At 39.4% G+C, this 21,844-nt stretch overlaps 1 protein-coding gene across 6 annotated transcripts in view; it reads right to left on the reverse strand.

Moving 5' to 3' along the window:
- ANKRD11 (ankyrin repeat domain 11) overlaps positions 1-21,844 on the reverse strand; it is a 248,048-nt gene that overhangs the window by 205,879 nt on the left and 20,325 nt on the right. For 5 of the 6 annotated variants that reach the window (XR_012906623.2, XM_075939842.2, XM_075939838.2 and 2 more), the window contains one exon: positions 1,683-1,761. The gene's annotated coding sequence lies outside the window, so the exon portion shown is untranslated. Of the gene's footprint in view, positions 1-1,682; positions 1,762-10,851; positions 10,997-21,844 lie in introns of all 6 variants that reach the window. The other variant, XM_075939839.2, reaches the window with a different exon arrangement.

The following is a 21,844-nucleotide window of genomic DNA, read 5'->3' on the forward strand; positions in this document are numbered from 1 at the left end:
AGAGGGGGAAATATCTTTGATCAGTTTTTAAAGAGCAGTGGTTGTACCACATATGGCAAGAACATACATTGTGTACACATACACGCAAGCTTACAGTCACTTGCATTTACTTTTAGGTTCAAGTTATTGAAATCAATGAGGAAAAATTAAGTCCTGTTTAAAAAAAAACAACCCAGGTTCAAAACGCAAATACTCAAACTCAGTACTGCTTATTCAAAATGTAAAGGAATAAAACTAATTACCTTGCATATCAAATAATGAAGTGGTCTGATTTGTTAATCAACAGTATTGTACAATTGATTTTGATATGGCGCAATACCACAAAAACTTCAGTTGAATACCAGTTAGAGAAGTATTTACTGTGCATATAGCAAGAGGTCTCCTATTATATCAGACTTTTAATTACTATAATAAACTGTGGCAGGGGGAGCTGCTGATGCCTGGCCTGTGTTCTGTTTCACTGTGAACAATTTTTTTACTAATACCACCCACCAAGGAAAAGCAAAATAGCTTGTTTCAGTAGGAATACACTGGAATATTAACATGGACAGTCCAAGTACACCATGATTTCTTTACAAAACTTAGAAGGAAAAACTCCACAAACTTGTGAATCAGACCATCTGATTCAGTGGATGAACATGTCTACAGTAAATTAGTCTTTTAGAAATAAAAGCCATTAGTATCACAATGACAACTAGATTACAACAATTTAAACTCCGCATAAATCAAATGTTAATCAAAAGCAACTAAGCTTTAAGACCCAACAGACACATTACCATTCCTTCACCATAATATTTAAAGACCTGTAAACAGGCAATTTCAATCCTGGTCTGATTCCTCACAGCTCTGAGAAGTTAAAAATTGCAGCTTTTTATCATGGAAAAGTGGAGAACCCCAGCTTTCAATTAGGATTATACTCTCTGAAACAGCCACACCTGGAGAAAGATCAGTTACACTGTCTGTATACTTTGTTTTTCACCATAAAGCAATATACACCATTCTCCCATAATCTCAAATTAATCTACTGCAAATTTCTTTTTGCATTCCAGTATGAGTTTATCCTAAATTTATATGTATAAAAAAAAATCTATGAATTCCTAGATCTAAGGATATTATGAAAATATTAGCCCCAAATACTTTGCAGAAAAGCAGTGATTTTCCAAAGCCTTCATTTCTTAGCAGTATGCAAACCTAGGAAGTATAGGCAAACCTAGGAAGTACAGAAATCTAATCTCTATTGACTTCAATTACCCTTACTTATAACCAGAACAAGGAACAAATATCTTTAAAACATTCAAGTACCTTATAGACTCAGCAGCCATGCACACTGACTATGAACTTTGCTGAAATTAGACAAAAACTGATAGAGAGCTCATTAGAATATATTTTAAAGCACTGCTTTAAGGATCAGGAAAAAGCTGCTACATCTGAACAGATTTTTTAAAAGTTTTTTTAATAGCCATAGCTAGACATTTGCTAGGATGAATTTAATTCAGTATCTCATCTATTCCATTACAAAAGTTTAAAATGTTTATATTCAGTATGAAGACACCAGAAAGGTGAAATAGAAGAATATTATCACTATCATACCAAAATTTTGCTGTTTGTTTTTGGCACAGAACAGAAATAACACAAAACAAAAGAAAGTGCTTCAGACAAAAGAAAGTAATTCAAATATTTACCGATTCCATAGCTGAAAGTTGTTGCTAGCAGAGCATGTATTAAATCCAATAAAGGTGAGTCCCAAAGCAGCTGTGTATTCTGAAAGAGAAGGCTAAAATTAGTTCATGTAAATATTAAAACATAGTTAACTTTTTACATAACTTAAAACCATAGCAGGCATTCAAAGGAAATTTACTAAATAAATACAACCATGATAAAAACATGATAATATATCTGTGCTACACCTATGACTTTCTGCTCTAACAGTCCTTTATCAGGACCGGAACAAGAAATGGGTTTCATGGTAGGCTTAAAAAGTACATCAGCAACTAATTTTTGAAAGGTAGCTGAAAGCAACTTTCAGATATTATACATATATTCAAGTTCTGAAGAAACTGTTTTTGGTTTTACAGTAATGCTTTGTTATTCGTTTAAAATATTCTCTTCCCTGCTGCTGTTAGACGGTCAAATAAATTGACTCCACAATAGGAATATGTTAAACTGACTGCATGCTGTCAAATCCAATAATCTGAAAAATATGTTCTGACCTCTTTCAATTATGGCAATCTGAGGTGTTACTTGCAATAACAGGTATATTCAGAAAAAAATGTGATTGCTTTTAAAGTTGGTATCCTTTTAATTTGCCATACTCAAGAGTAGCAAGTTAGTGATTAAAAAGATCTGTCCTTTTATTAGTTATTCTTGTGGCACTTGCTTCTTAAATATGTTTTAAGTGAAATTCTGAAACTGAAGCTTTGAGTGCTCGGCCATGATTACCAACAGTATGACATCTGAGTATAAGAGGGAACTACAATGATGGATTGTATGCCAAGTTAATGAAAAAAACATTGGCACAGACTAAGTCAAAAACCTAAGAAGTGTTTGGTTACTAATTCTTCCCTCACTAGAGGAAACTCGTACCTAATATTCATTATCAACTATTCAACTATGTTAGCATATTCTTATTCATAAATACAGAGAAGCCTGCCACTTCTATGGAAAAGAAAAATGTTTAAATTAGCTTTTAGCTATTGAATGTATAATTACATAAACCCCCCATGAATTATAATCATTGCTCAGAGAGGTTTCTATTATAGTCTACCAGAAACATTTGGTTTGCTGCAAAGACATGTTAAACAGAATTTAACAAAAACCATTGTGCAGGCCTCCTCAAACAACTGGCTTCTTATTCTTGATATGGACATTTGACCTTCAAGAACAGTTCTCAGGTCAATCAGAAGTCTAGCTGTCCTGAAATCAGCTTTAAAAGCTTCTCAGATCAAGGCAGGGTGCTTTGAACCTTGATATTGTTACACATCTTGAATATGCAGTTGTGAGTATAATTCAGAAAAAATAATTGCAATGTATTAGAGAATCTGAACCAAATGTAAACACATCATAATGATTTAGATAACAGGAAGAACAGTGACATCAACAACAGGTTGTTCTGTATAGGAAACACTACTTCTGGAAGAAAGGCCAGGTGAGGCCTGAGCTTGTCCTTATAGAACATGGTCTTATTGAGAGAAATTGGAGTGGTGGGGGGGAATAGAACCAAGCACTAAACTTCCACATACTAACTTCCACAATACAAGAGAACCATTTAAACAAGCATACCTACTATGTGATAATGGATCATTTAATATAAACTAGTGACTTAAACAGGTGTTTCCACAAAATCTAAAGAGGTAGGTGACATGAGCATTGTCAACCCCTTATGAAGAAACAGTAGGCACTGCAGCAGATCACCAACAGTACTGTGTGAACAAAGGCCACCAAAGACCCGGGGGGGAAGAGGGATGCACGGCGTGAGAGCGCGGAAAAAATCAAGCTACCTCCCACATCCGCTTGTAGGACAAACAACACTATTCAGACAGTGTCTATGACTCAATTCAGACTGTTCTAAGAACATGTGCATGCAATACCATTGAGTTGAGCGGCGTTACAACCAGAGTCACTTTGGCTCTACATTTGCAAACTGACTCATGCTTCTGAAAATGAAGGCTCTGGTATCACCTGATGTCACTCGGGCTACACTGAAAGAATGACAACCACTAATCATCATCTTTAATATGGAAACATTTGTGACGTCTTGTCCATTTCGATTCCGGCAAGATGTTCCTTCCAATCTCATGAGCCCTAGAATTCCCACTTATCTTAATCCTTCACTTCTTCAAACAAGAGTGCTGATCCCTTTACTGAAAGCAGTCTGATACAGGTTTCTCCTTTACCTGTCATTCCATGATGTAAGTCTTGGAGACCCATCTATGTAAAATGTATGAATTCCAGTTGAATGTTATTATCACTATATGTTTATGTCTTACAGCTATATTTTATTGTACTCCTACATCATACAGTTTATGATAAGGAAAGCGAGGTGTTTGGGGCTGCATGCCTCAGAACAAGATAGATAAGGACCAACAACAACTGAAGAACCTTGCCCTGGCAGAACAATGGAGTGGTTGTAGTGTTGGAAAAAAACAATTGAAGACTGGACTCAAGATGAGGGTGGAGGGCTGGGGGCGATGGGACCAACTTCAGATCTATACTACACACCTGTACCCACATAACTAAGTCACTTCAGGGGAAGGAGGGGGGAGAATGCATGAAAAATCCACAACCCAAGTGATGTAGTTATACAGCCAGTACTCTGTCAGCAGGAGAGCTTCTCCAGAAGGACACAGCTACTTCTTCTGGGGGAGGTTGATTAACTACAGATGGAACATCTTCATTTAAGTGCTGCAGCTGTGACAATGGAAGCATTTTAGTGTAGCCCTGTCCCAAGCAACACACTACCTGACAGGGAATCCTGATCACATGAGAGAGGGCTTGAGGCTGATCAAAGAATCACATGGCTATGGGGACTGGAAATCTATAAAAGAGCGAACTCTGCTCAGAACAGCTCTCTCTCAACACTCAGAACAAAAATAAGTCTGTGCTGAAAGAGTAAAACTGAAGCACTAAGAACCCAGCGCCCAAATCTCACAGAATGTTCAGGAGCAATGATGAAACTGGAAAGGAATTGCATATAAGTGTTTCTTATTTTGTATGGATCTGTTTACTGTGTACTGTCTAACAGTCAAGAGACATAGGTTAAGAAATCCCACTGCAAATTGTTTTCTTCAACTGTAACTTATATCTGAGAAGGTAAACAATAAACCAGAGTATATATGAGGGCAAGGCTCTCAGGAGAGTATGCCTAAGCTACTGAGGAGTCAAGGAGCCTATGGTAGCTGCCACATAAGGTCCCACTTCCGAGAAGGGGTGCTGGGCAGAATCTGTGCTCAGGGAGAAGGAGCTAAGATGCCAAATAGATAGTTCCAGGAGCCTACTCAGGCCCTAGGGAGCTTACAGCAGCACACAGACCCAGCATGCGGGTCCACACAGCAGCCTAGTGAACATAGGGTGTGTCTAGACTACTGAGTTTTGTCGACAAAAGTGGACTTTTGTCGACAAAACTATACCTGCGTCTACACTACTGCTGAGTTCTGTCAACATAATGTCGACAGAACTCAGCAGTTTTGTCGACGCTGGTAAACCTCATTTTACGAGGCAGTTCTGTCGACAGAAGGTGTTATTGCCTGTAGGGTTGCGTCTAGACTACAGGGTTTTGTCAACAAAGCAACTTGCTTTGTCGACAGAACTGAATGTGTCTAGACGCTCTATGTCGACAGAAGTTTTGTCGACAGTATCTGTGGACAAAACTTCCGTCGACAAAACCCTGTAGTCTAGACGTACCCATGGGGGGGGGGGGGGGATCTTCACCAAAGCTGTGACACCTCTACATATTTTCCAGTTATTATAAACTGACAATCCCTGAACACATTACTTCTGAGAAGCAGAGGGATGGAAACTGGTTTACTCTGGTGGAATTAGAGGTGGTACCCCTAAGGCAGGAGTTCTCTCCCCCCCCACCCCCAACATGTTATAAAAACTCCACAGCGCAACCCTGCCACAATACCTGGTTTTCTGCATATAGAAGTCAGGGTGGGCAAATGCCTGGGGGCTAATGCTGTAGGGCTCCCCTCCCCCAGCTCAAGCTCTATTGTTCAGGCTTCAACTTCAGCCCTGAGTGGTGGGGCTGCAGGCCTTGGGTTTCAATACCATGCAGTAGGGCTTAGGCCTTTTGCTCTGAGCACCAGCAGATGTAATGCTGGTCCTGCTTGGCAGATCCTCTGAAACCACTCCTGGTAGAAAACCACTGCCCTACAGTACTTCCGTATTGAAAACTTCCATACCCATTTATTTAAAACTAGGTTTAACCAGTTAACCCATTAAGCAGGATCTCACTACTCCTCCCCACCCTACGCTTGGGGCTGCCAGTTGCCACTACCGCCCCCCTCCTATGCTTAGGGTTGAGAGAGAGGGGAGGGAGTTGGTCAGCAGAAGTAGGCAGGCCAAGCACTGGGGGAGGGGCCAGCAGCTGCTGCTCCCTTCTCGCACATGAGGCTGGAGCAGCCCTCCGCCCACAGCATGCCACAGGTCAGACTATGCTAGTTCTGCTAATCTTGTTAACGTGAGTCCTGACCTGCAATAGTAGCACATTTCTCCTCCAACTGCCAATAATGGGAAAGTTATTAGGGATGTTAAATATCGGTTAACTGAATAGATGATTAACCTAATGAATTCTTATTAGTTACTCGACTATTCTATAGTCCCCGGGGTGGGGCCAGCAGCCAGTGCATTCCAGCCCCACTCTCAAGGAACCACCAGCCACTCTGCGCTGCTGCCTCTCGATCAGCAGTTTAAAAACCAGCTCCCCTCACAGACCAGCTGCCTGTCACAGGGGGAATGCAGGTGGTCTATAGCAATAACCTACAAGCTTTTGTTTATTGGTTAATCAGTTAATCGACTACAGTATTACATCCCTACATGGTATTACATTCATATCTTTGTTTTTTTTCAGTGCACTTTTTGTAAAAAGAAACACAGGCAACATACAGATTATTCTGAACCACAGGCAGTTGCTCACTTGTTTTCTATCTAACCAAAGATTGACAAGTGAAGGTTTCTCAAATACTGAAGAAACTTGGAGATGCTCATTTGCTTTCACCATTCCATTTTTTAAACATGTCCATCCCTTTCAAGCACTTAGGAACAAACAAATGTGAAGAAGGCATTGCTCTTCTAGCACCAAGTTAATGTCTATGTTTATATACCACAGTCCTAAAACTGCGGTTGCCTGGACCATTTCCTGGTATCCCAGAGGGCTTTTGGTTGCATGACTCACATGCCATCTGCTTTTAGGTCTCTAAGCTCTTTACTGCAAATCAGCTGCAAACTAGGATGAGCCAGCCTAAATGCTTCTCTTAGGGGTCCCTGCTACCAGTAGGAGTGGTACTGACAGCCACAAGTGGGAAAGAAACATCCAAAGGGAATGGGGAAAACAACAAAGAACATGCAGGGAGAAAGAGGACCCAGCAATAGCAGAGGGATGTGTAGGGTACAGAGAAAAGGAACACCAGAGAACAGATGAACATTTTCAGGGAAGCAGGAGGAAGCAATAAACAGATGGAGAGACTGGAGACATGGGGAGCAAAAGGAGACTGATTAACACTTTTCCAAAAAGGCAAAACATAATTAAAGACATACAGCTATATTCAAAAATACTTTCTTACTGTTCCTCTTCCATGTAAGCAGTTCTTGTACTGTCAGAGGGATGCTGTATAACTGTAAATGGGAAGCGTGGCATTAAGGAAGATGACAAATGTCTTGCATGGCTCCTTTTACCCTTAAACTATGCTATGGTTAAATGTTCCCACTATAAGATTTACAATTGTTCTATGCTGAAGTTATCCACTTACAAAAAGTGAACAAATAAAGCTGCTCTGCAGCACAAAAAACAAAACTGAACTTCAGCCATCCCATCATGGTGCTTCCTACTCTAGAGCCAGGTAATCATTGCAGTAATTTCTCAAATTGCTGCCAGACGTCAAAACAAATCCTGCCCAAGGAAACAAAGAAATGCAATTTTTATAACTGATTTTGTCTGACATTCTTTTTCCCAGAAGATTTAATGCCAAAGTATCATGTTTACGTTACCTATAATTGATAGCATTTATGTAATTACTGTGCATAACCTGTATAGTATTAACAAAGATTCTAGCTAAAATTGTTAGAAAAAAATCCAGCTAATGATATTCTGTAGTAATTCAATAGATTTCTATTTACAAGGGATGAGTAAAGAATTACTTAAGTGCAGAAGAGTCGAATACTCAACTCACAAGATTTGCCCTACTAGGGTATGACTACGCTTGCACCCTATTTTGAAACAGGGATGCAAATGAAGACATTCAAAATGGCAAATGAAGCCAGGATTGAAATATCCCATGCTTCATTTGCATAATCGCATTAGGCCGTTATTTCAAAATAGCATTATTTCGAAATAAACACGCTGTGTAGACGAGTTATTTCGAGAGAAAATCCTTCTCGAAACAAACCTCATTTTATGAGGAATAAGGATTATTTTGAGAGAAGGATTTTCTCTCGAAATAACTCGTCTACACAGCGTGTTTATTTCGAAATAATGCTATTTTGAAATAACGGCCTAATGCGATTATGCAAATGAAGCATGGGATATTTCAATCCTGGCTTCATTTGCCATTTTGAATGTCTTCATTTGCAGGGCTCGCCGAACCGTGGTGAGTCCCACTCGCCAGCCGTGCTGTCCAGCGATCTGCGCATGGGCAGATCGCCCGAACCTGGCTCTTCCAGGTTGCAATCTACTTGCCACAGGTGAGTAGATTGTATTATTTGTCGAGCCCTGTTCATTTGCATCCCTATTTCGAAATAGGGTGCAAGTTTAGACATACGCCTGGATATACTTACACAATACTTACATAATTCTGGGCCCCCCACTACAAAAAGGATGTGGATGCATTGGAGAGGGTCCAGCGGACGGCAACGAAAATCATTAGGGGACTGGAGTATATGACCTACGAGGAGAGGCTGAGGGACTTGGGTCTGTTTAGTCTCCTGAAGGGAGGTTCCAAAGAGGTTGGAGAAAGGCTGTTCTCAGTAGTGATGGATGGCAGAACAAGGAGCAATGGGCTCAAGTTGTGGTGGGAGAGGTCCAGGTTGGATATTAGGAAAAACTATTTCACTAGGAGAGTGGTGAAGCACTGGGATGGGTTCCCTAGGGCGGGGGTGGAGTCTCCATCCCTAGAGATTTTTAAGTCTTGGCTTGACAAAGCCCTGGCTGGGTTGATTTAGTTAGGATTGGTCCTGCCTAGAGCAGGGGGCTGGACTTGATGACCTTCTGAGGTCTCTTCCAGCTCTATGGTTCTATGATTCTATGAATCCATGTGGTATTCAGACTACAGAATCCAAATTTTCATTTATTTTTAAATTCCTACACCTCATGGATGTGAATTATTCAAATGAGATGCTCAGATGAATGATGAAATCAATGTGTTCTTGAGTAAATTTTACATTACTATGATAGAAGTTTACCTAGCATTTAATTTGTTGGAAACTTTAAAGAGTTTTCCCTACCAACTTTTTCACACTCGCTCTTATTTTGCTTCAAATCTAATGCTTCAGAAGCAAAGATGACTAAATTCCCTTCTGTAACTGTAAATTGTTGATTGTCAAGCAGTAGCATGTATGATACTGAACTGTATTTTGAAATACTGCTGCTACAAAGCAGCAGGGACATCATTTTGCAACATGACATAAAAATGGCAGCATTTTTAACTCTCTCTAATAAAATGGTGTTACAAAATAAGCGGGGAAACTGTGGTAAGTATTTAAATTATTTAAAAAATAAATTATCCGGTCTCCTCAAATCATCCTACCAATCCCAACTCAACAGCAAAAGAAAACTAGTACAACAGCCAGCATTTACTCAATGACGATTCTGATTCTTTCTGCTGCCTTCACTGATACCCAAATATACAGTGCACTCCACGGCTTTTTCTTACATTTCTCTCTGAAAACGTCAGATTAGACATAGTATCTGCACTTTCAAGCTTCTGTTAAAAAAGTATACCTTATATATTTATTGTACCCAAGTTAGACTCTTAACACTTTTCATCTTCAAAGCACTTCACAAACACAACATGTAAAGAAGCCAAGAAATAAACTTTTACTACTACTTTTCCAGATTTAAATTAAATACAGACTGTTTATATCACTTAAGTGAGATGGTTAAGGTCTGAAAGAGAGGTTGCTCATTAGTTCTAACTGCTAGTGAGATGCTGATGTGCTACGGACTGATAGCACTAGATAAAAGGATAAAACAGAATGAGTAATTATTTTTAAGAAACTATATCAGAAATAAAGACTTTCAGTCACAATAAAGGATGTCTGAGAAATATGACCTCAGGAGCCAAAGCCTATAGGCATTTCCACGAATTCTGAATATGACAGACTGGTAAACATGTGACAAGCCCTATTTCTTTTCTATAGGGGTATGGAAGAAACAGATACTTAAATCCTGTTCAAAGAAACAGCCAACCTCAATAGCCCACAGCAACCCAACAACAAGCCACTGTGACAGGACTGAAAGAAACTGACAGGAAGCTTTTCACCTTCAAACTAAGGGCTTGTAATGAATAAATTTAAAAAGCAAATACCAAGACCATGTCCCTTTAAAGAGCTAATCAGCAAATAAAATCATTTTGATTTAGCAGACAGTAACTTCCATTTAATGAAATAAAAGTAAGGTGGATTAAATCAACATTGGGCTTAGCTGCTTGGTTTAGAGCAGGGGTGTCCAAACTTTTTTCAAAGAGGGCCAGATTTGATGAAGTGAACATGCGTGAGGGCCGACCATTTTGCCTGACATGCTTTGAACCATTAAAATTAAATGCAAATTAACTATTTTATGCAAAGTTTATTGCAAACGGCATACTTTTCATTTCATCACATGGATGACAAATCTAAACAGGTGTTAAATCACTCTGCCTTTCATATCTGAAGGCCAGATGAAAACAAAAAAACCAGGAAGCTGAAATATATGTCAGGAACATTGTAAAGTACATTACATATTATTGGTAATAAAGGTTGTCTGTCAACTTTTAAGTTCAAAAAATATGAACAGGAACATAACACCAAGTATATATGTTGTGTCCAAATATATTTATAACTGATTTAGACCAACTGACATTAACTGAGATTTTACAATGTATTCATCTCAATACATATGGATTCGTTGGGGGCCATAAAAGATAGATATTGCCAAATTACCTGGGGGGCCATATTAAACCGGAACACGGGCCGCAATTGGCCCACGGGCCGGACTTTGGACATGCCTGGTTTAGAGTTACACAGATTCTTCATTTAGTACACTTTTCCCAACAACAGCAGAGGTAGTGCACACTCATCTGCCATCCTACAAAACAGAAATGTTAAAGGAAAGAATGGATTTCAAATGAGGGGTCTTCAAGGCTTCCAAAAAAAGGGTGCACACCAGGGAATATATAAGGAGCTGATGAGCTTACACTTCACAGATAAGCCCCATTATCTCATCAGATAAAAACTTGGACAGTTTAGTGGATTTTTTTTAAAAAATGTCTAGAAACAATCCACAGCACATACTACAAGCATACACAAGAAACAAGTCAAACACAATTACTTGTTAACTTTACATGATACCATAAAAAACAAATGCTACCGAGCCTTCATATTCCTCACAGTGTTGAAAGAGGAGATTCCTATATATGGTAGCAGCATGTTAAAGTGCAAGAATTTTAAAAAATGGTTGAGGGAGAAAGCCATGAGATTACAGCATTAGATATTCCTTTTACCTATAAATTACAGCCTCCTGGGAGTATTTCTAGACAGTCACCTTCTGGGACAATGGAGATTACATTCCTCTCTGGTTATGACAGAAAAATTATTTCTCACAAAGGGCAGAAAGACAAACCTGATTCATGCAGAATGAATCAACGAATGCCTTCAACCAGTGCCTTCTTCTCAACAATTAGCTTGTTAAAAACTTCACTCATTTTCTGTTACAGATCTGAACCAGGTTTGTCCCATCTACACTGACAGTTAAACCTTTGTTCTTAGGAAACTTATTGACAGCAATCATTGCTAGGCATGTATCAATTTTAAAGAATAAACCAGAACAGCATGTGAAGGGCCAAGAGTTGTTTTGTTTTTTTTAATTCCACTGTCATCTCATGGAAAGTAAACACCAAAAGCTAAAAATTTTCATTATATACATGTTTCTTAATTGAAAATTCTTATATCACAGCACAAGAATCATCATGGTTCTCCTCCCACCACACATTTTTGGTAAGGGTCTACTAAAGCATTCAGTATTCTAAAATAACACATATTAATGCAGCTTGTTTTCTTTTCAAAAATAAATATCAGACAGCTATGTATGATCCAATATATAAAATGCACTTAACTGTGGAATCGATCAACAGATACTTCACCAGCAGTTGTCAAGCTACCTAGATGCACTGAATTTTTCCCAATTATTAAAGTAACTGAAAATTGGAATATACAAAACATCCTGCTTAATGAGATTAAGAGCCTGGGAAGGCTGTAAATGGAGAGCGCTCTTGGATTACAAGCAACCTGAAACACAGGCAACTTCAATTTACTACTTTTAAATAACTCTGTAAAAAGGCATGATTATCTTTGGTCTCAAGCTGCTGTATTTTTAAGTCCTCCCTGTATTTTTTCAATTAGATTCATGTCAACATTAAAAGGTGTCTACTCAAAGATCAATTTGCTTTCACCACAATACAAAAATATAGAAATAAGTCTTACAGCTTCCTCAAAAAAAGAGTAAAAAAAGAACCCCTTCCACTAAAGCCACAGAACCTTGCCTTCTGTTCACATCTCCCACCCTAGATTATTTTATCTGGGGTATTTCTAGAACTCCAATGAACAAGTTATGGTTATTTATATTATCCTACATCAAATCTGAAACTGGCTCCAATGTTTTTTGTTGTTGAAATATTTGACTTACATTTATCATACAATTTATGCAGATCTGACAAACTGTGAATCAGGTTTAATGATACTTGAGATTACTGGAGGATCCTACAAAATGGCAGAAAGTTATTGCTGCATTAAAATTCACAAATATTGTTTCAGATTCTCTCTCTGCAAATATTCGTACACTTCTACCCTTACTTTCTATTATGGCAAGAGTCCAGCAGTCCATACAGAAGTGAGATTATTCATATTTAGTAGGCAAAGAAAGATATGGAAATTATTCACAGTGAAAATACAAATTTAATTTGTAAAGTTGCCAGCACCACCTCCCATAAACATTTGTATATTCAAAGTACAAGGCAATATCTATGAATGTTGTATTGATACAATATATGATCTTTTGTAAACCACTGCAACACTGTAAACAACTGAACCTTTCAAAAATTACAGAAGATCTCACTAATTTTTATCCACTGGCTGATTTCTCTAGACTAAAATGTGTGAGTTCTATAGCCTTATGAATACATCAGAATTACTAATCCCTACAGTTACATAACCACTCGTTCCACCCTAGAAAAATCTGTGAAAGCAGTTTGAAAAGTACTTGGCAGGTTAAAAAAAAAAAAAGATGTCAGAACAGTTCCAGCACTTAGCACAACCTGAAAGCTTCACACCACTTGTTTTTAGTAGCTGTTTTTTCCTGTTGGATGTGAGGTGGCACAAAGAAGTGAAGCAAACCTGAAAATTTTCTATTGTACTTAATATGTTTTCCACTTTCAGTACACAATTAAAATGTTGTAGAAATACACAAGTATGGGTCCCCCCCCCACCACCACCTGTTTTTTCACCCTGGATCATCTCTTCAATTTGGCTGTTTTGTGAAAAATGTTAAAATATAGTTCCTGCAATTTCCTTTACCAGCCTTGGGCTATAAAATATAATTTGCACTTCCAGGCTAGCAAATGGAGACAAGATTTGTTCTATCACTATGAGTACATGTAGTCCTCTGTTCAATTTATTTTGCATGAGCAACAAATCACCCGCTGGTTCTAAGCAAGTACCTCCACCTTCCTAAAGCTGAACAAAATCCAAGTCCAATGACAGGTTACTGAAAAGGAAACTAGCACAAACTACAGAGGAGCTAGCACAAACTACACTGGGAAAAATCTTCCCAGCAGCATTACTTACCCCCATCATTTTCCTAGATAGGAAATAAAAACAAGACACTCATGGGACAGAATAGTTATGATCTACTGCAGACTGAGCCAAAAAATTATCTAGAAAGCCATGGACATTTTGGCTCTGGCACCTCAAATAATCCTCTAGATTTGTCTCATTTTTTCCTTTAAAGACTCCAAAGGCAAACATAAGCACACTGATGTTTCTGACCTTTGCAGCTTTGTCAAATCTCTTCCAAAGAACATCCGTAATCAAGCATATACAGAGCATTAAGAGGAGAAATCAGCCTAAGTACAATAGTATGTTAAAAAAATAGTGGATTCCCTTGCTTTTAAGCTGCATTTCATTAGCCGGCATTCAGTTCTGTTGCCCAGCAAGAACACAAACATGCATCTTGACCACAAGGAGGAAGTACTTCTGATGAAATACATCAACTCATCAGAAAACAAAACCCAACACTTCTGCCTACATCTGAACTGGTTGGTAACCCAAATCTATGTCTCTGGCCTGATTTATACCTAACATTTGAGAAAACCAGGTATGTTGCTCTGGGATATGAAAAATTCACACACAAGTAAATTAAGCCAATCTCAGCTGTTGTAAGCACCTCTCTAGGTGGATAAAAAACTCTGTCAACCTAGTTCTCTAAGGGGTGGAATAACTATGGAGAGCGAGGGGTGACCTTCCATTGCTGTGGAAATGTCTACATCACAATATTACAGCAGCACAGCTACAATGGCCAATGTCTACACCAAAGCACTACAGTGTCACAACTACAGTACAGTGGTCTACTTGGAGACAAGTCTTGAGTAGCTACTTTTCTTGTTAATTGAACATGTTGTCTCGAGCCATTTTTACACAAATATGAAATCCTGCCATGCCACTTGCAGTACCTCTTTGCAAACTGGTTTATAAAGGGAGTCCTGGAACTTGCATACAGGTAGTGGAAAGGAGGAAAAAGTGGATTTCGTATTTCAAATGTCTGTCTGAACCCCACCAGAATTAGCAGCAAGTCTCCTCTTCCACATCCTACAGCCACATAACTGAATACAGTACTAGACTTAAATACAAAGACGTGCATCTAGGAACCAAGAACATAGGTCATGCTCCTAGGATGAAGCACTGTATTTTGGAAAGCAATTACAGGAAGTCCCCGAGTTACGTGGATCCGACTTATGTCGGATCCGCAGTTACCAACGGGGCTTTTCTCGACCCAGAGGACGGGAGCTGCGGGACGCCCAGATACGCCACGGTCCCGCCGCCCACGTCCTCTGGGGTGAGAAAAGCTGCTCCGCGTCTCCCTGGTCTGCTGAGGGAGGGGGGAGGAAGTCCCCCCAGCAGACCAAGGAGACCGGGAGCAAAGCTGCGGAGGATGCGGGCGGGACCGCGGCACGTCTCGGCAGTCCCGCCACCCGTGTCTCCCTGGTCTGCTGGGGGGTGGGGGCGCGCAGCTAGTGCGCCTCCCTCCTCCCCCCCCAGCAGACCAGGCTTTTCTCGCCGACAATGCCTGGGGTAGAGCAGCTGGGGTGCTCTGAGTTGCTCTGCCCTGGGCTTCCTGGAATTAGCCGCTGATCAGTTTCAGCAGCCGCTGACTTGGGGACACCTGGGGTGCTGCTGGGTTGGTCCCCGCAGCGCTGAGGTGCGGCGCTGCGGGGACCTACCCAGCAGCGCCCCAGCTGCTCTGTCCCAGGCGTCCAAATTCAGCCGCGGTTGAAACTGATCAGCGGCTGATTCCAGGAAGCCCAGGGCAGAGCAACTCTGCCTCGGGCTTCCTGTAGTCAGCCGCTGGTCAGTTTCAGCAGCGGCTGAATCTGGACACCAGTTCCGACTTACATACAAATTCAGCTTAAGAACAAACCTACAGTCCCTATCTTGTACATAACCCAGGGACTGCCTGTATTCAGAAAAGGACTTAGGTCAGTGGTGGGCAACCTGTGGGCCCATGGACCTTCCTGTCCATCCGTGTCCCGTCCCCCGTCCCCCCCACACACACACACACGCACGCCTCTTGTGCACTGGGGCACCCGAGTCCTGCACTTTGTATTCTTATCCCCCTCCTTCTGAGCACTTTCAGAGCACCACGAATGGCCTGAATTGTGCTCCATCTCCACTCCTTCCTAAAGGTGGACTGCCATGAATCAGCAGTTTGCAGCTGTTCAAGCTCTGGGGCAGAGAGGAAGTAGCAGGGATGGAACACGAGTCAGGAAATTCATGGACAAATAATGAGTAGAAGTAAGAAGGATGCTCCGTATGGCAATAGTGAGGCCATTACTGGAATCTGGAGACAATTCTGGTATCAACACTTCAACAGAACATTGACAAATTGGAAAGGATTTGGGGGAGGGGAGAAGAAGAGTAAAAAACCTTGGGAAGAAGGCCACTAATCTCTTAAAGACAGCCCTACAATCTGAAACAGGTGCTCACCACCAACCACATACCCCACAATAGAGGAACTAACTCAGGAACCAATCCCTGCAACAAACCCCGTTACCAACTCTGTCCACACATCTACCCTAGTGATGACATCAGCTACACCAAATCCACATGCACATCTACTAACGTGGTATGTGTCAGCATGTGCCAGCTGTGCCCCACTGTCATGTAAAGTGGACAAACCAGATTGTCTCTACACAACAGAATAAAAGGACACAGATCAGACACCAAGAATACAATACCAAGAATGAAAAAAACAATGGAAGAACATTTTAACCTCCGTGGACAAACAGTTACAAACGTGAAAGTTGCCATCCTCAAGCAAAAAAACTTCAAAAAAAGGCTTCATGATTACACTACTGAGCTGGAATTAATATGCAAATTTGACACCATCAGAATGGGTCCAAATACAGATATGGTAATGAGCAAGCCATTCCCAAAGTAATTTTCTACTTTAGGTAGTCTCACCGTACCCATATCCACAGACTGAATTAGCTAATGTAACATGCTCATCTCTGTACTCCTACTATCTGTTTCTTTCCCATCATGCATCTGATTGAGTTGCAACTCACAAAAGCTTATGACAATAAACTGTTAGTCTTTAAGGAGACTCCTATTTTTTTAATTAAAGGTTGCTAACAAAATCCTAGCAGTGTAGTTTTTAATCTTGTGTAGTTAGAAAAACACGAAGGGATGTAAGAGCTGACCAAGACTAGCTATATCAGGGCAAAAATGCCATGTGTTGTCTCCATTAGGATTTTGCATTGAGATGATAAATCTCAAATTAACCCTCTCAGAGTTAAAAAGACTCCTTTTTTCGTTCTGAAGGCCAAGACACTCATATCACTGCCATTAACCGCAGTACATTTTGACACCAAAGTTAATCAACTTTATAAGATTAGTCAAGCATTGTCTATACTAGACTTTAAAATTTCCCATCACTGAAGCTCCACCAATAGCACCTCCTGTGGGAAACCTTGTTCTGATCTACCATCAGAATTTTTACCACTTTGCTGTTAAAGCCAAGATGGTTAAATACATCAGTGGCCATGTGCGCTGTGTCTAAACTAGCACTCTCATGGCTACTACTACAAATGGAGGAGTGCTTTAGAAATAAACTAGTAGATATGCTTTTTATGTTTTGTAGAAACTGAAAGGAAACCATTAGGTACCACATTTTATCATCTTAGTGCTGCTCAATTATGGCTTTTGAAACTATTTGGGACTAGAATTGATGTGAGTTTAGTAAACTGTTCTGCTAATCAAGAAAATAATGCTATGAAAGAGTAATATGAAGATCTTTAAGAGCTCTGTCACAGTTTGTAGGCTAGCTGCCAAATTGAAGCACTTCAACGTCTTCCCCTCAAAAAAAAAAAAAAAAAAAAAAGACACAAAACACCAAACTACAACCAAATGTGCATATGTAAATACAGAACAGCAACCCAGACATGACATAGGTAAAACATTTTACAATTCAGATTTGGCTACAAAATACAAAAGATATCAAAATAATCTTTGCAGCTAGCAAAAGCACTTGATAGCACTAATTGTTGTAACTAAAATCCTTTTGTCCCTAAGCTCATACAAATAAGAGAACTTCTCAAACTTGACAATTCTACTAACCAGCTTTAGACCAACCTCCACAATTTCTGTCATTCTTTTCAGGAAGAAATTCTAATAGGAACCATACTTCTCCCAGATTTTTTTCTTGAAAAAGGAAACAGGACAAGCTTGCATGAAAAACTCACAGAACAGTAATCTTTTCATAGCATATCCTGCCTTGCAAAACTGTTCTCTCTCTTCTGGAGAAAAGACTCACTGTTGGTTTTTAAAAGTCTATCTACTATAACAGCAACATAGTTTCTTTCAAACCAAAACAGAGGAAAGTAACATTCCTCCTCTTGACTTCCACATGTGTACTACAGAACAGTAACAAGTAGAAATGTTTCTGGTAGGGATGTGAACATGTAACCATGCATGAGCCTTGGCTCATCTGTTAACATTTACGCTTACACACAGACTCCCAGTATGCATAGGGAGCTGGCTTCCCCCTCCTCTCCCCGCTGCTGCTCCTGACACAAAGGCAGCAATGTGTGGAGCAGATGGGAGATAGCACATGCAGGGAGCCGGCTTAAAGTCAGCTCCCCGCATGCACCGGCTCCAACCAACTATTGCCCTGCGAGTAACTGCTGAAATTTTCAGTAGTTACATGATTAATTACACACATTTTAACATCCCTAGTTTCTAGGATAGACTACATTCCTCAATTCCAAATTATGTACTATAGAATACAGGATTAAGCGTAGCCTTCAAAACAGAAAAAAAGAAGGGTAGAATCCAATTAACATGGCCATCAATGACAGCTTGTTTAACTAACGTGAAAGCAAATATAATTCTGAGAATTTCCCAATTATACAACTAGTTTTCAAAATTGTATCCCTCTTACCAACAGTTTTATTTTCAATGGTGTTCCAGTCAGAGTCAAATAAACTCACTTGGCTCAGCCAGGCTATGCCAATACTTTTGTCTGCTTACTGAATAAACGAATTCTTGCAAGATACCCTACTAAAAGGCTCTACCTTAGTGAGTTCCACAAAAATTACCTTGCACATATCAGCTGTTAATTCATGTAAGCAAATATGCTTCTCTTTCTAGCCATCTTCTACAAATGCATGCTTGAAAAGAACTGCCTCAAGGATTAACTAAGTTGCGCTCTTTATGGTCTTTTCCCCAACCTGAGCTAGCTGCCTTTCCAAATAAACTGCCATTTAAAGTCATTTCTATCCTAAACATGAGTCATTTTTTAAAAAGTAAGTTTTTAAAAGACTGCTCAGTGAAGCCACATTGACATCCCTTTGTTTAAAACATTGCTAAGACAGAGCAGCCACCACTAGTGCAAGGTATTATAGCCTGCATATTTTTTAGAAATACAGTATTCTGGCCTATCAAAGCCTAATACATAGCATCAGGAAATAGTTCATTTAATATTCATTAAATCTTTAATATCTCCCTGTGTTATATTTTTAAAATATTTTAATTGCTTTTCTGTATAACAAAATATACAATTTCTGATTTCACTTAGGATGTAAAATCCTGTTTAATTGGTTAATCAGTTAAATGTATCATTTAGCCCCGTTTCTCTCAAAAGGTGGGTCCTGACCCCCGGTGGGGGGGGTCACAAGCAACTTAGAGGGGGGTTGCAGTATCACAAAGTTTGAGAACCCCTGGTTTAACCAATTAAAGGGAGAGCGAGAATTATAGGTTAAATTGTCAGAAGTGAGAAACTTCAGAAGTTTTCTAGTACTTCAGAACAGATCCCAATCTCCTGGAATTCTCCTCATAAATGACTGAAGCAATAATTGTGACAGTTATGAATGTTTATAGGTAATTCATTTTGCATTTTAATGCCTTAAAATTCTTTTTGCAACTGAACCACTAACTATCCTGTTTCTCAGTTCCTCAGCTCCCCCCTCATTCTGTCATTATATCATACAAGTTTACTTGAACGTTTGAACGAAGATGAAAATTGGCTTATCATATCTGGCTTTGGACGACAATGATAAATTCATGCTACTAAATTAAAGGCTTACGGTTCTTGTCAAAAAGTGCCTAGATAAAGAAAGCAGATGAGGTCATACTTTCCATTCGCTCAACTCCTTCAATGGAGAACACTGCCTTCCAGAGCAAGGTAGGATTTGCAAATTGTAGAGTCTCCATTTGGATTGACTACATGAAGTTCTGCAAGGATACATTCCACTGTCCTTTTCAAGGACTATGTCAATTGATTTAAGTATCAGTGGCTGAAAAAGACAACAGCAATGTTTCAACTAGCCACATGCAAAAGTAATGGTATCAGTCCTTATTTCTCCCTGGACATTTCAAACACTCGAATACCTAGGAAGAAATAAGAAAAAAGTATTTTTCCTCCAAGTGGTTGTTTTGCCTTCATGTAAATGGTGAATGCAGTATCTTCATAATCCAGATGTGAACAGGAAAGGGAAGGAAAAGTGGGGGCAGACACAGGACAGACAGGAAGAAAAGGAAGGCTGGCAAAGTTGTTTTGTGATGTAGCCTTCCTGAACCATGACCTAGTGCTCTAAGGTTCAGGAAGAAAGAGAGAAACTGAAAACAGCACGTAAATTCTGCATTAATCTCATAAATTTACCTTAGCAAATATCTGTTAAGGGTTAATAGCATGACCTAAACTGTACAAGGCAAAGAGCCATTATCCAGTGTGAATGTCATTTTTCTCTCAGCATATGGTATACTTAGCTATCTCTCAGAGCCATGGGTAATTCAGAAAAAGAATATCACAATGATCCTAAATTAATCTGTAATTCATATTAAAAGAGAAGCTGCTCACTTTTGCAACTATAGGAGAATAAGCCCTTCCCACTCTACTAAATAAATTGATGTCCTGCAAATCTGTGGTTATCCTTGCAGATGTGGATACCAACTTTATATCCACGCAAGGCTCAAGCCATGTGTTCAAGACCACACACCTTGCTTTTTTTCCTGATCCCATCCCTTCAGGTAGGGCATGTCCCAAATCAGTTCTACTGTTGTGTTTGGGAGGGCCCACTGTTCTATCAGCAGAAACTGTAAAATGACCTTACTACTGCCGGCTGCGGATGACACAAACTCCACATCTGCTTTTTCTAAGCTTGGGGTTTCATTGTTAGAAGTAAATTAGATGGAAAGGTAAGAGTAGTTCAGGAGAATGGCAGCTGTGGCAGAAAATAGACTGTGGCAGGGATGTCAGCAGCAAGAGGAGCAAACTAAAACCAAAATCCTATTGATGCAGTTACAAAATAAGACTAGAAGTGACCTCAACAAGCCCCATTTTGTTATTAGATTAAATGAAACATTTTCTCTTTCATGACCATGATTTTCTGCTTCAACATCACTCTGCTAGATGTTACAAAGTGCACTGTTCTCAGAGGCAAAGGTTACTCCGGTAGGAAAGATTTTTATCCAACAGCAGTAACACCAAAATGAAGACAAATGACTTATTATAAAAAGTCAGTTTTTATTAAACTGATATAATAAATGTTTTGCCTTGCTTCTGTGTTTCAGAACATTAGAATATTAAATGGGACCACACTCCCAAAGGACATTACTAGTTAAGCTATTCAATTATTAATTTAAGTAAAATTTAATTTTTCAAGTTTTGATGTAAAAATAAATGCTTCAAAAATTCCAAAGCCATTTCAGGTATCTAGTTAATTTTTAGTACTAAACTGCTGTATAAAAAACACTTCGTTTTCTCTAATGTGCTTAAGTAATCTGGGCATTTTACAGTTTTATAAATTAAATATACCTCCTCCATGATTCCCTCACTAAACTGCAGATGATTAACAGAGCTCCATTATAAAAGCAACATACAACCTAGCTCTTGTTAGCAGTCAATGCCACAGTGGACTGGGTTTCTATAGCAACCAGGGAGAAAATATAAAGCAAACTACAGTTAAGTGAAAATTATTCTCCATGACAATACATGCAAATGCAGGAACATTTTCAAGCATTTCCTCCTGAAATGCTTAACTACACACATGTATGACAACACCAATAAGCAAAAGGTTAGGTGAAAGTTTATGCATTAGTGTGACTGAGGACAACCATGGTGTTTTCAAGATTTTACCTATTTGGAATAACATTCTTAAAGCTGCCA

The sequence above is a fragment of the Pelodiscus sinensis genome, chromosome 12, assembly GCF_052426305.1.
Source record: "Pelodiscus sinensis isolate ZL-2025 chromosome 12, ASM5242630v1, whole genome shotgun sequence".
NCBI lineage: Eukaryota > Metazoa > Chordata > Testudines > Trionychidae > Pelodiscus > Pelodiscus sinensis.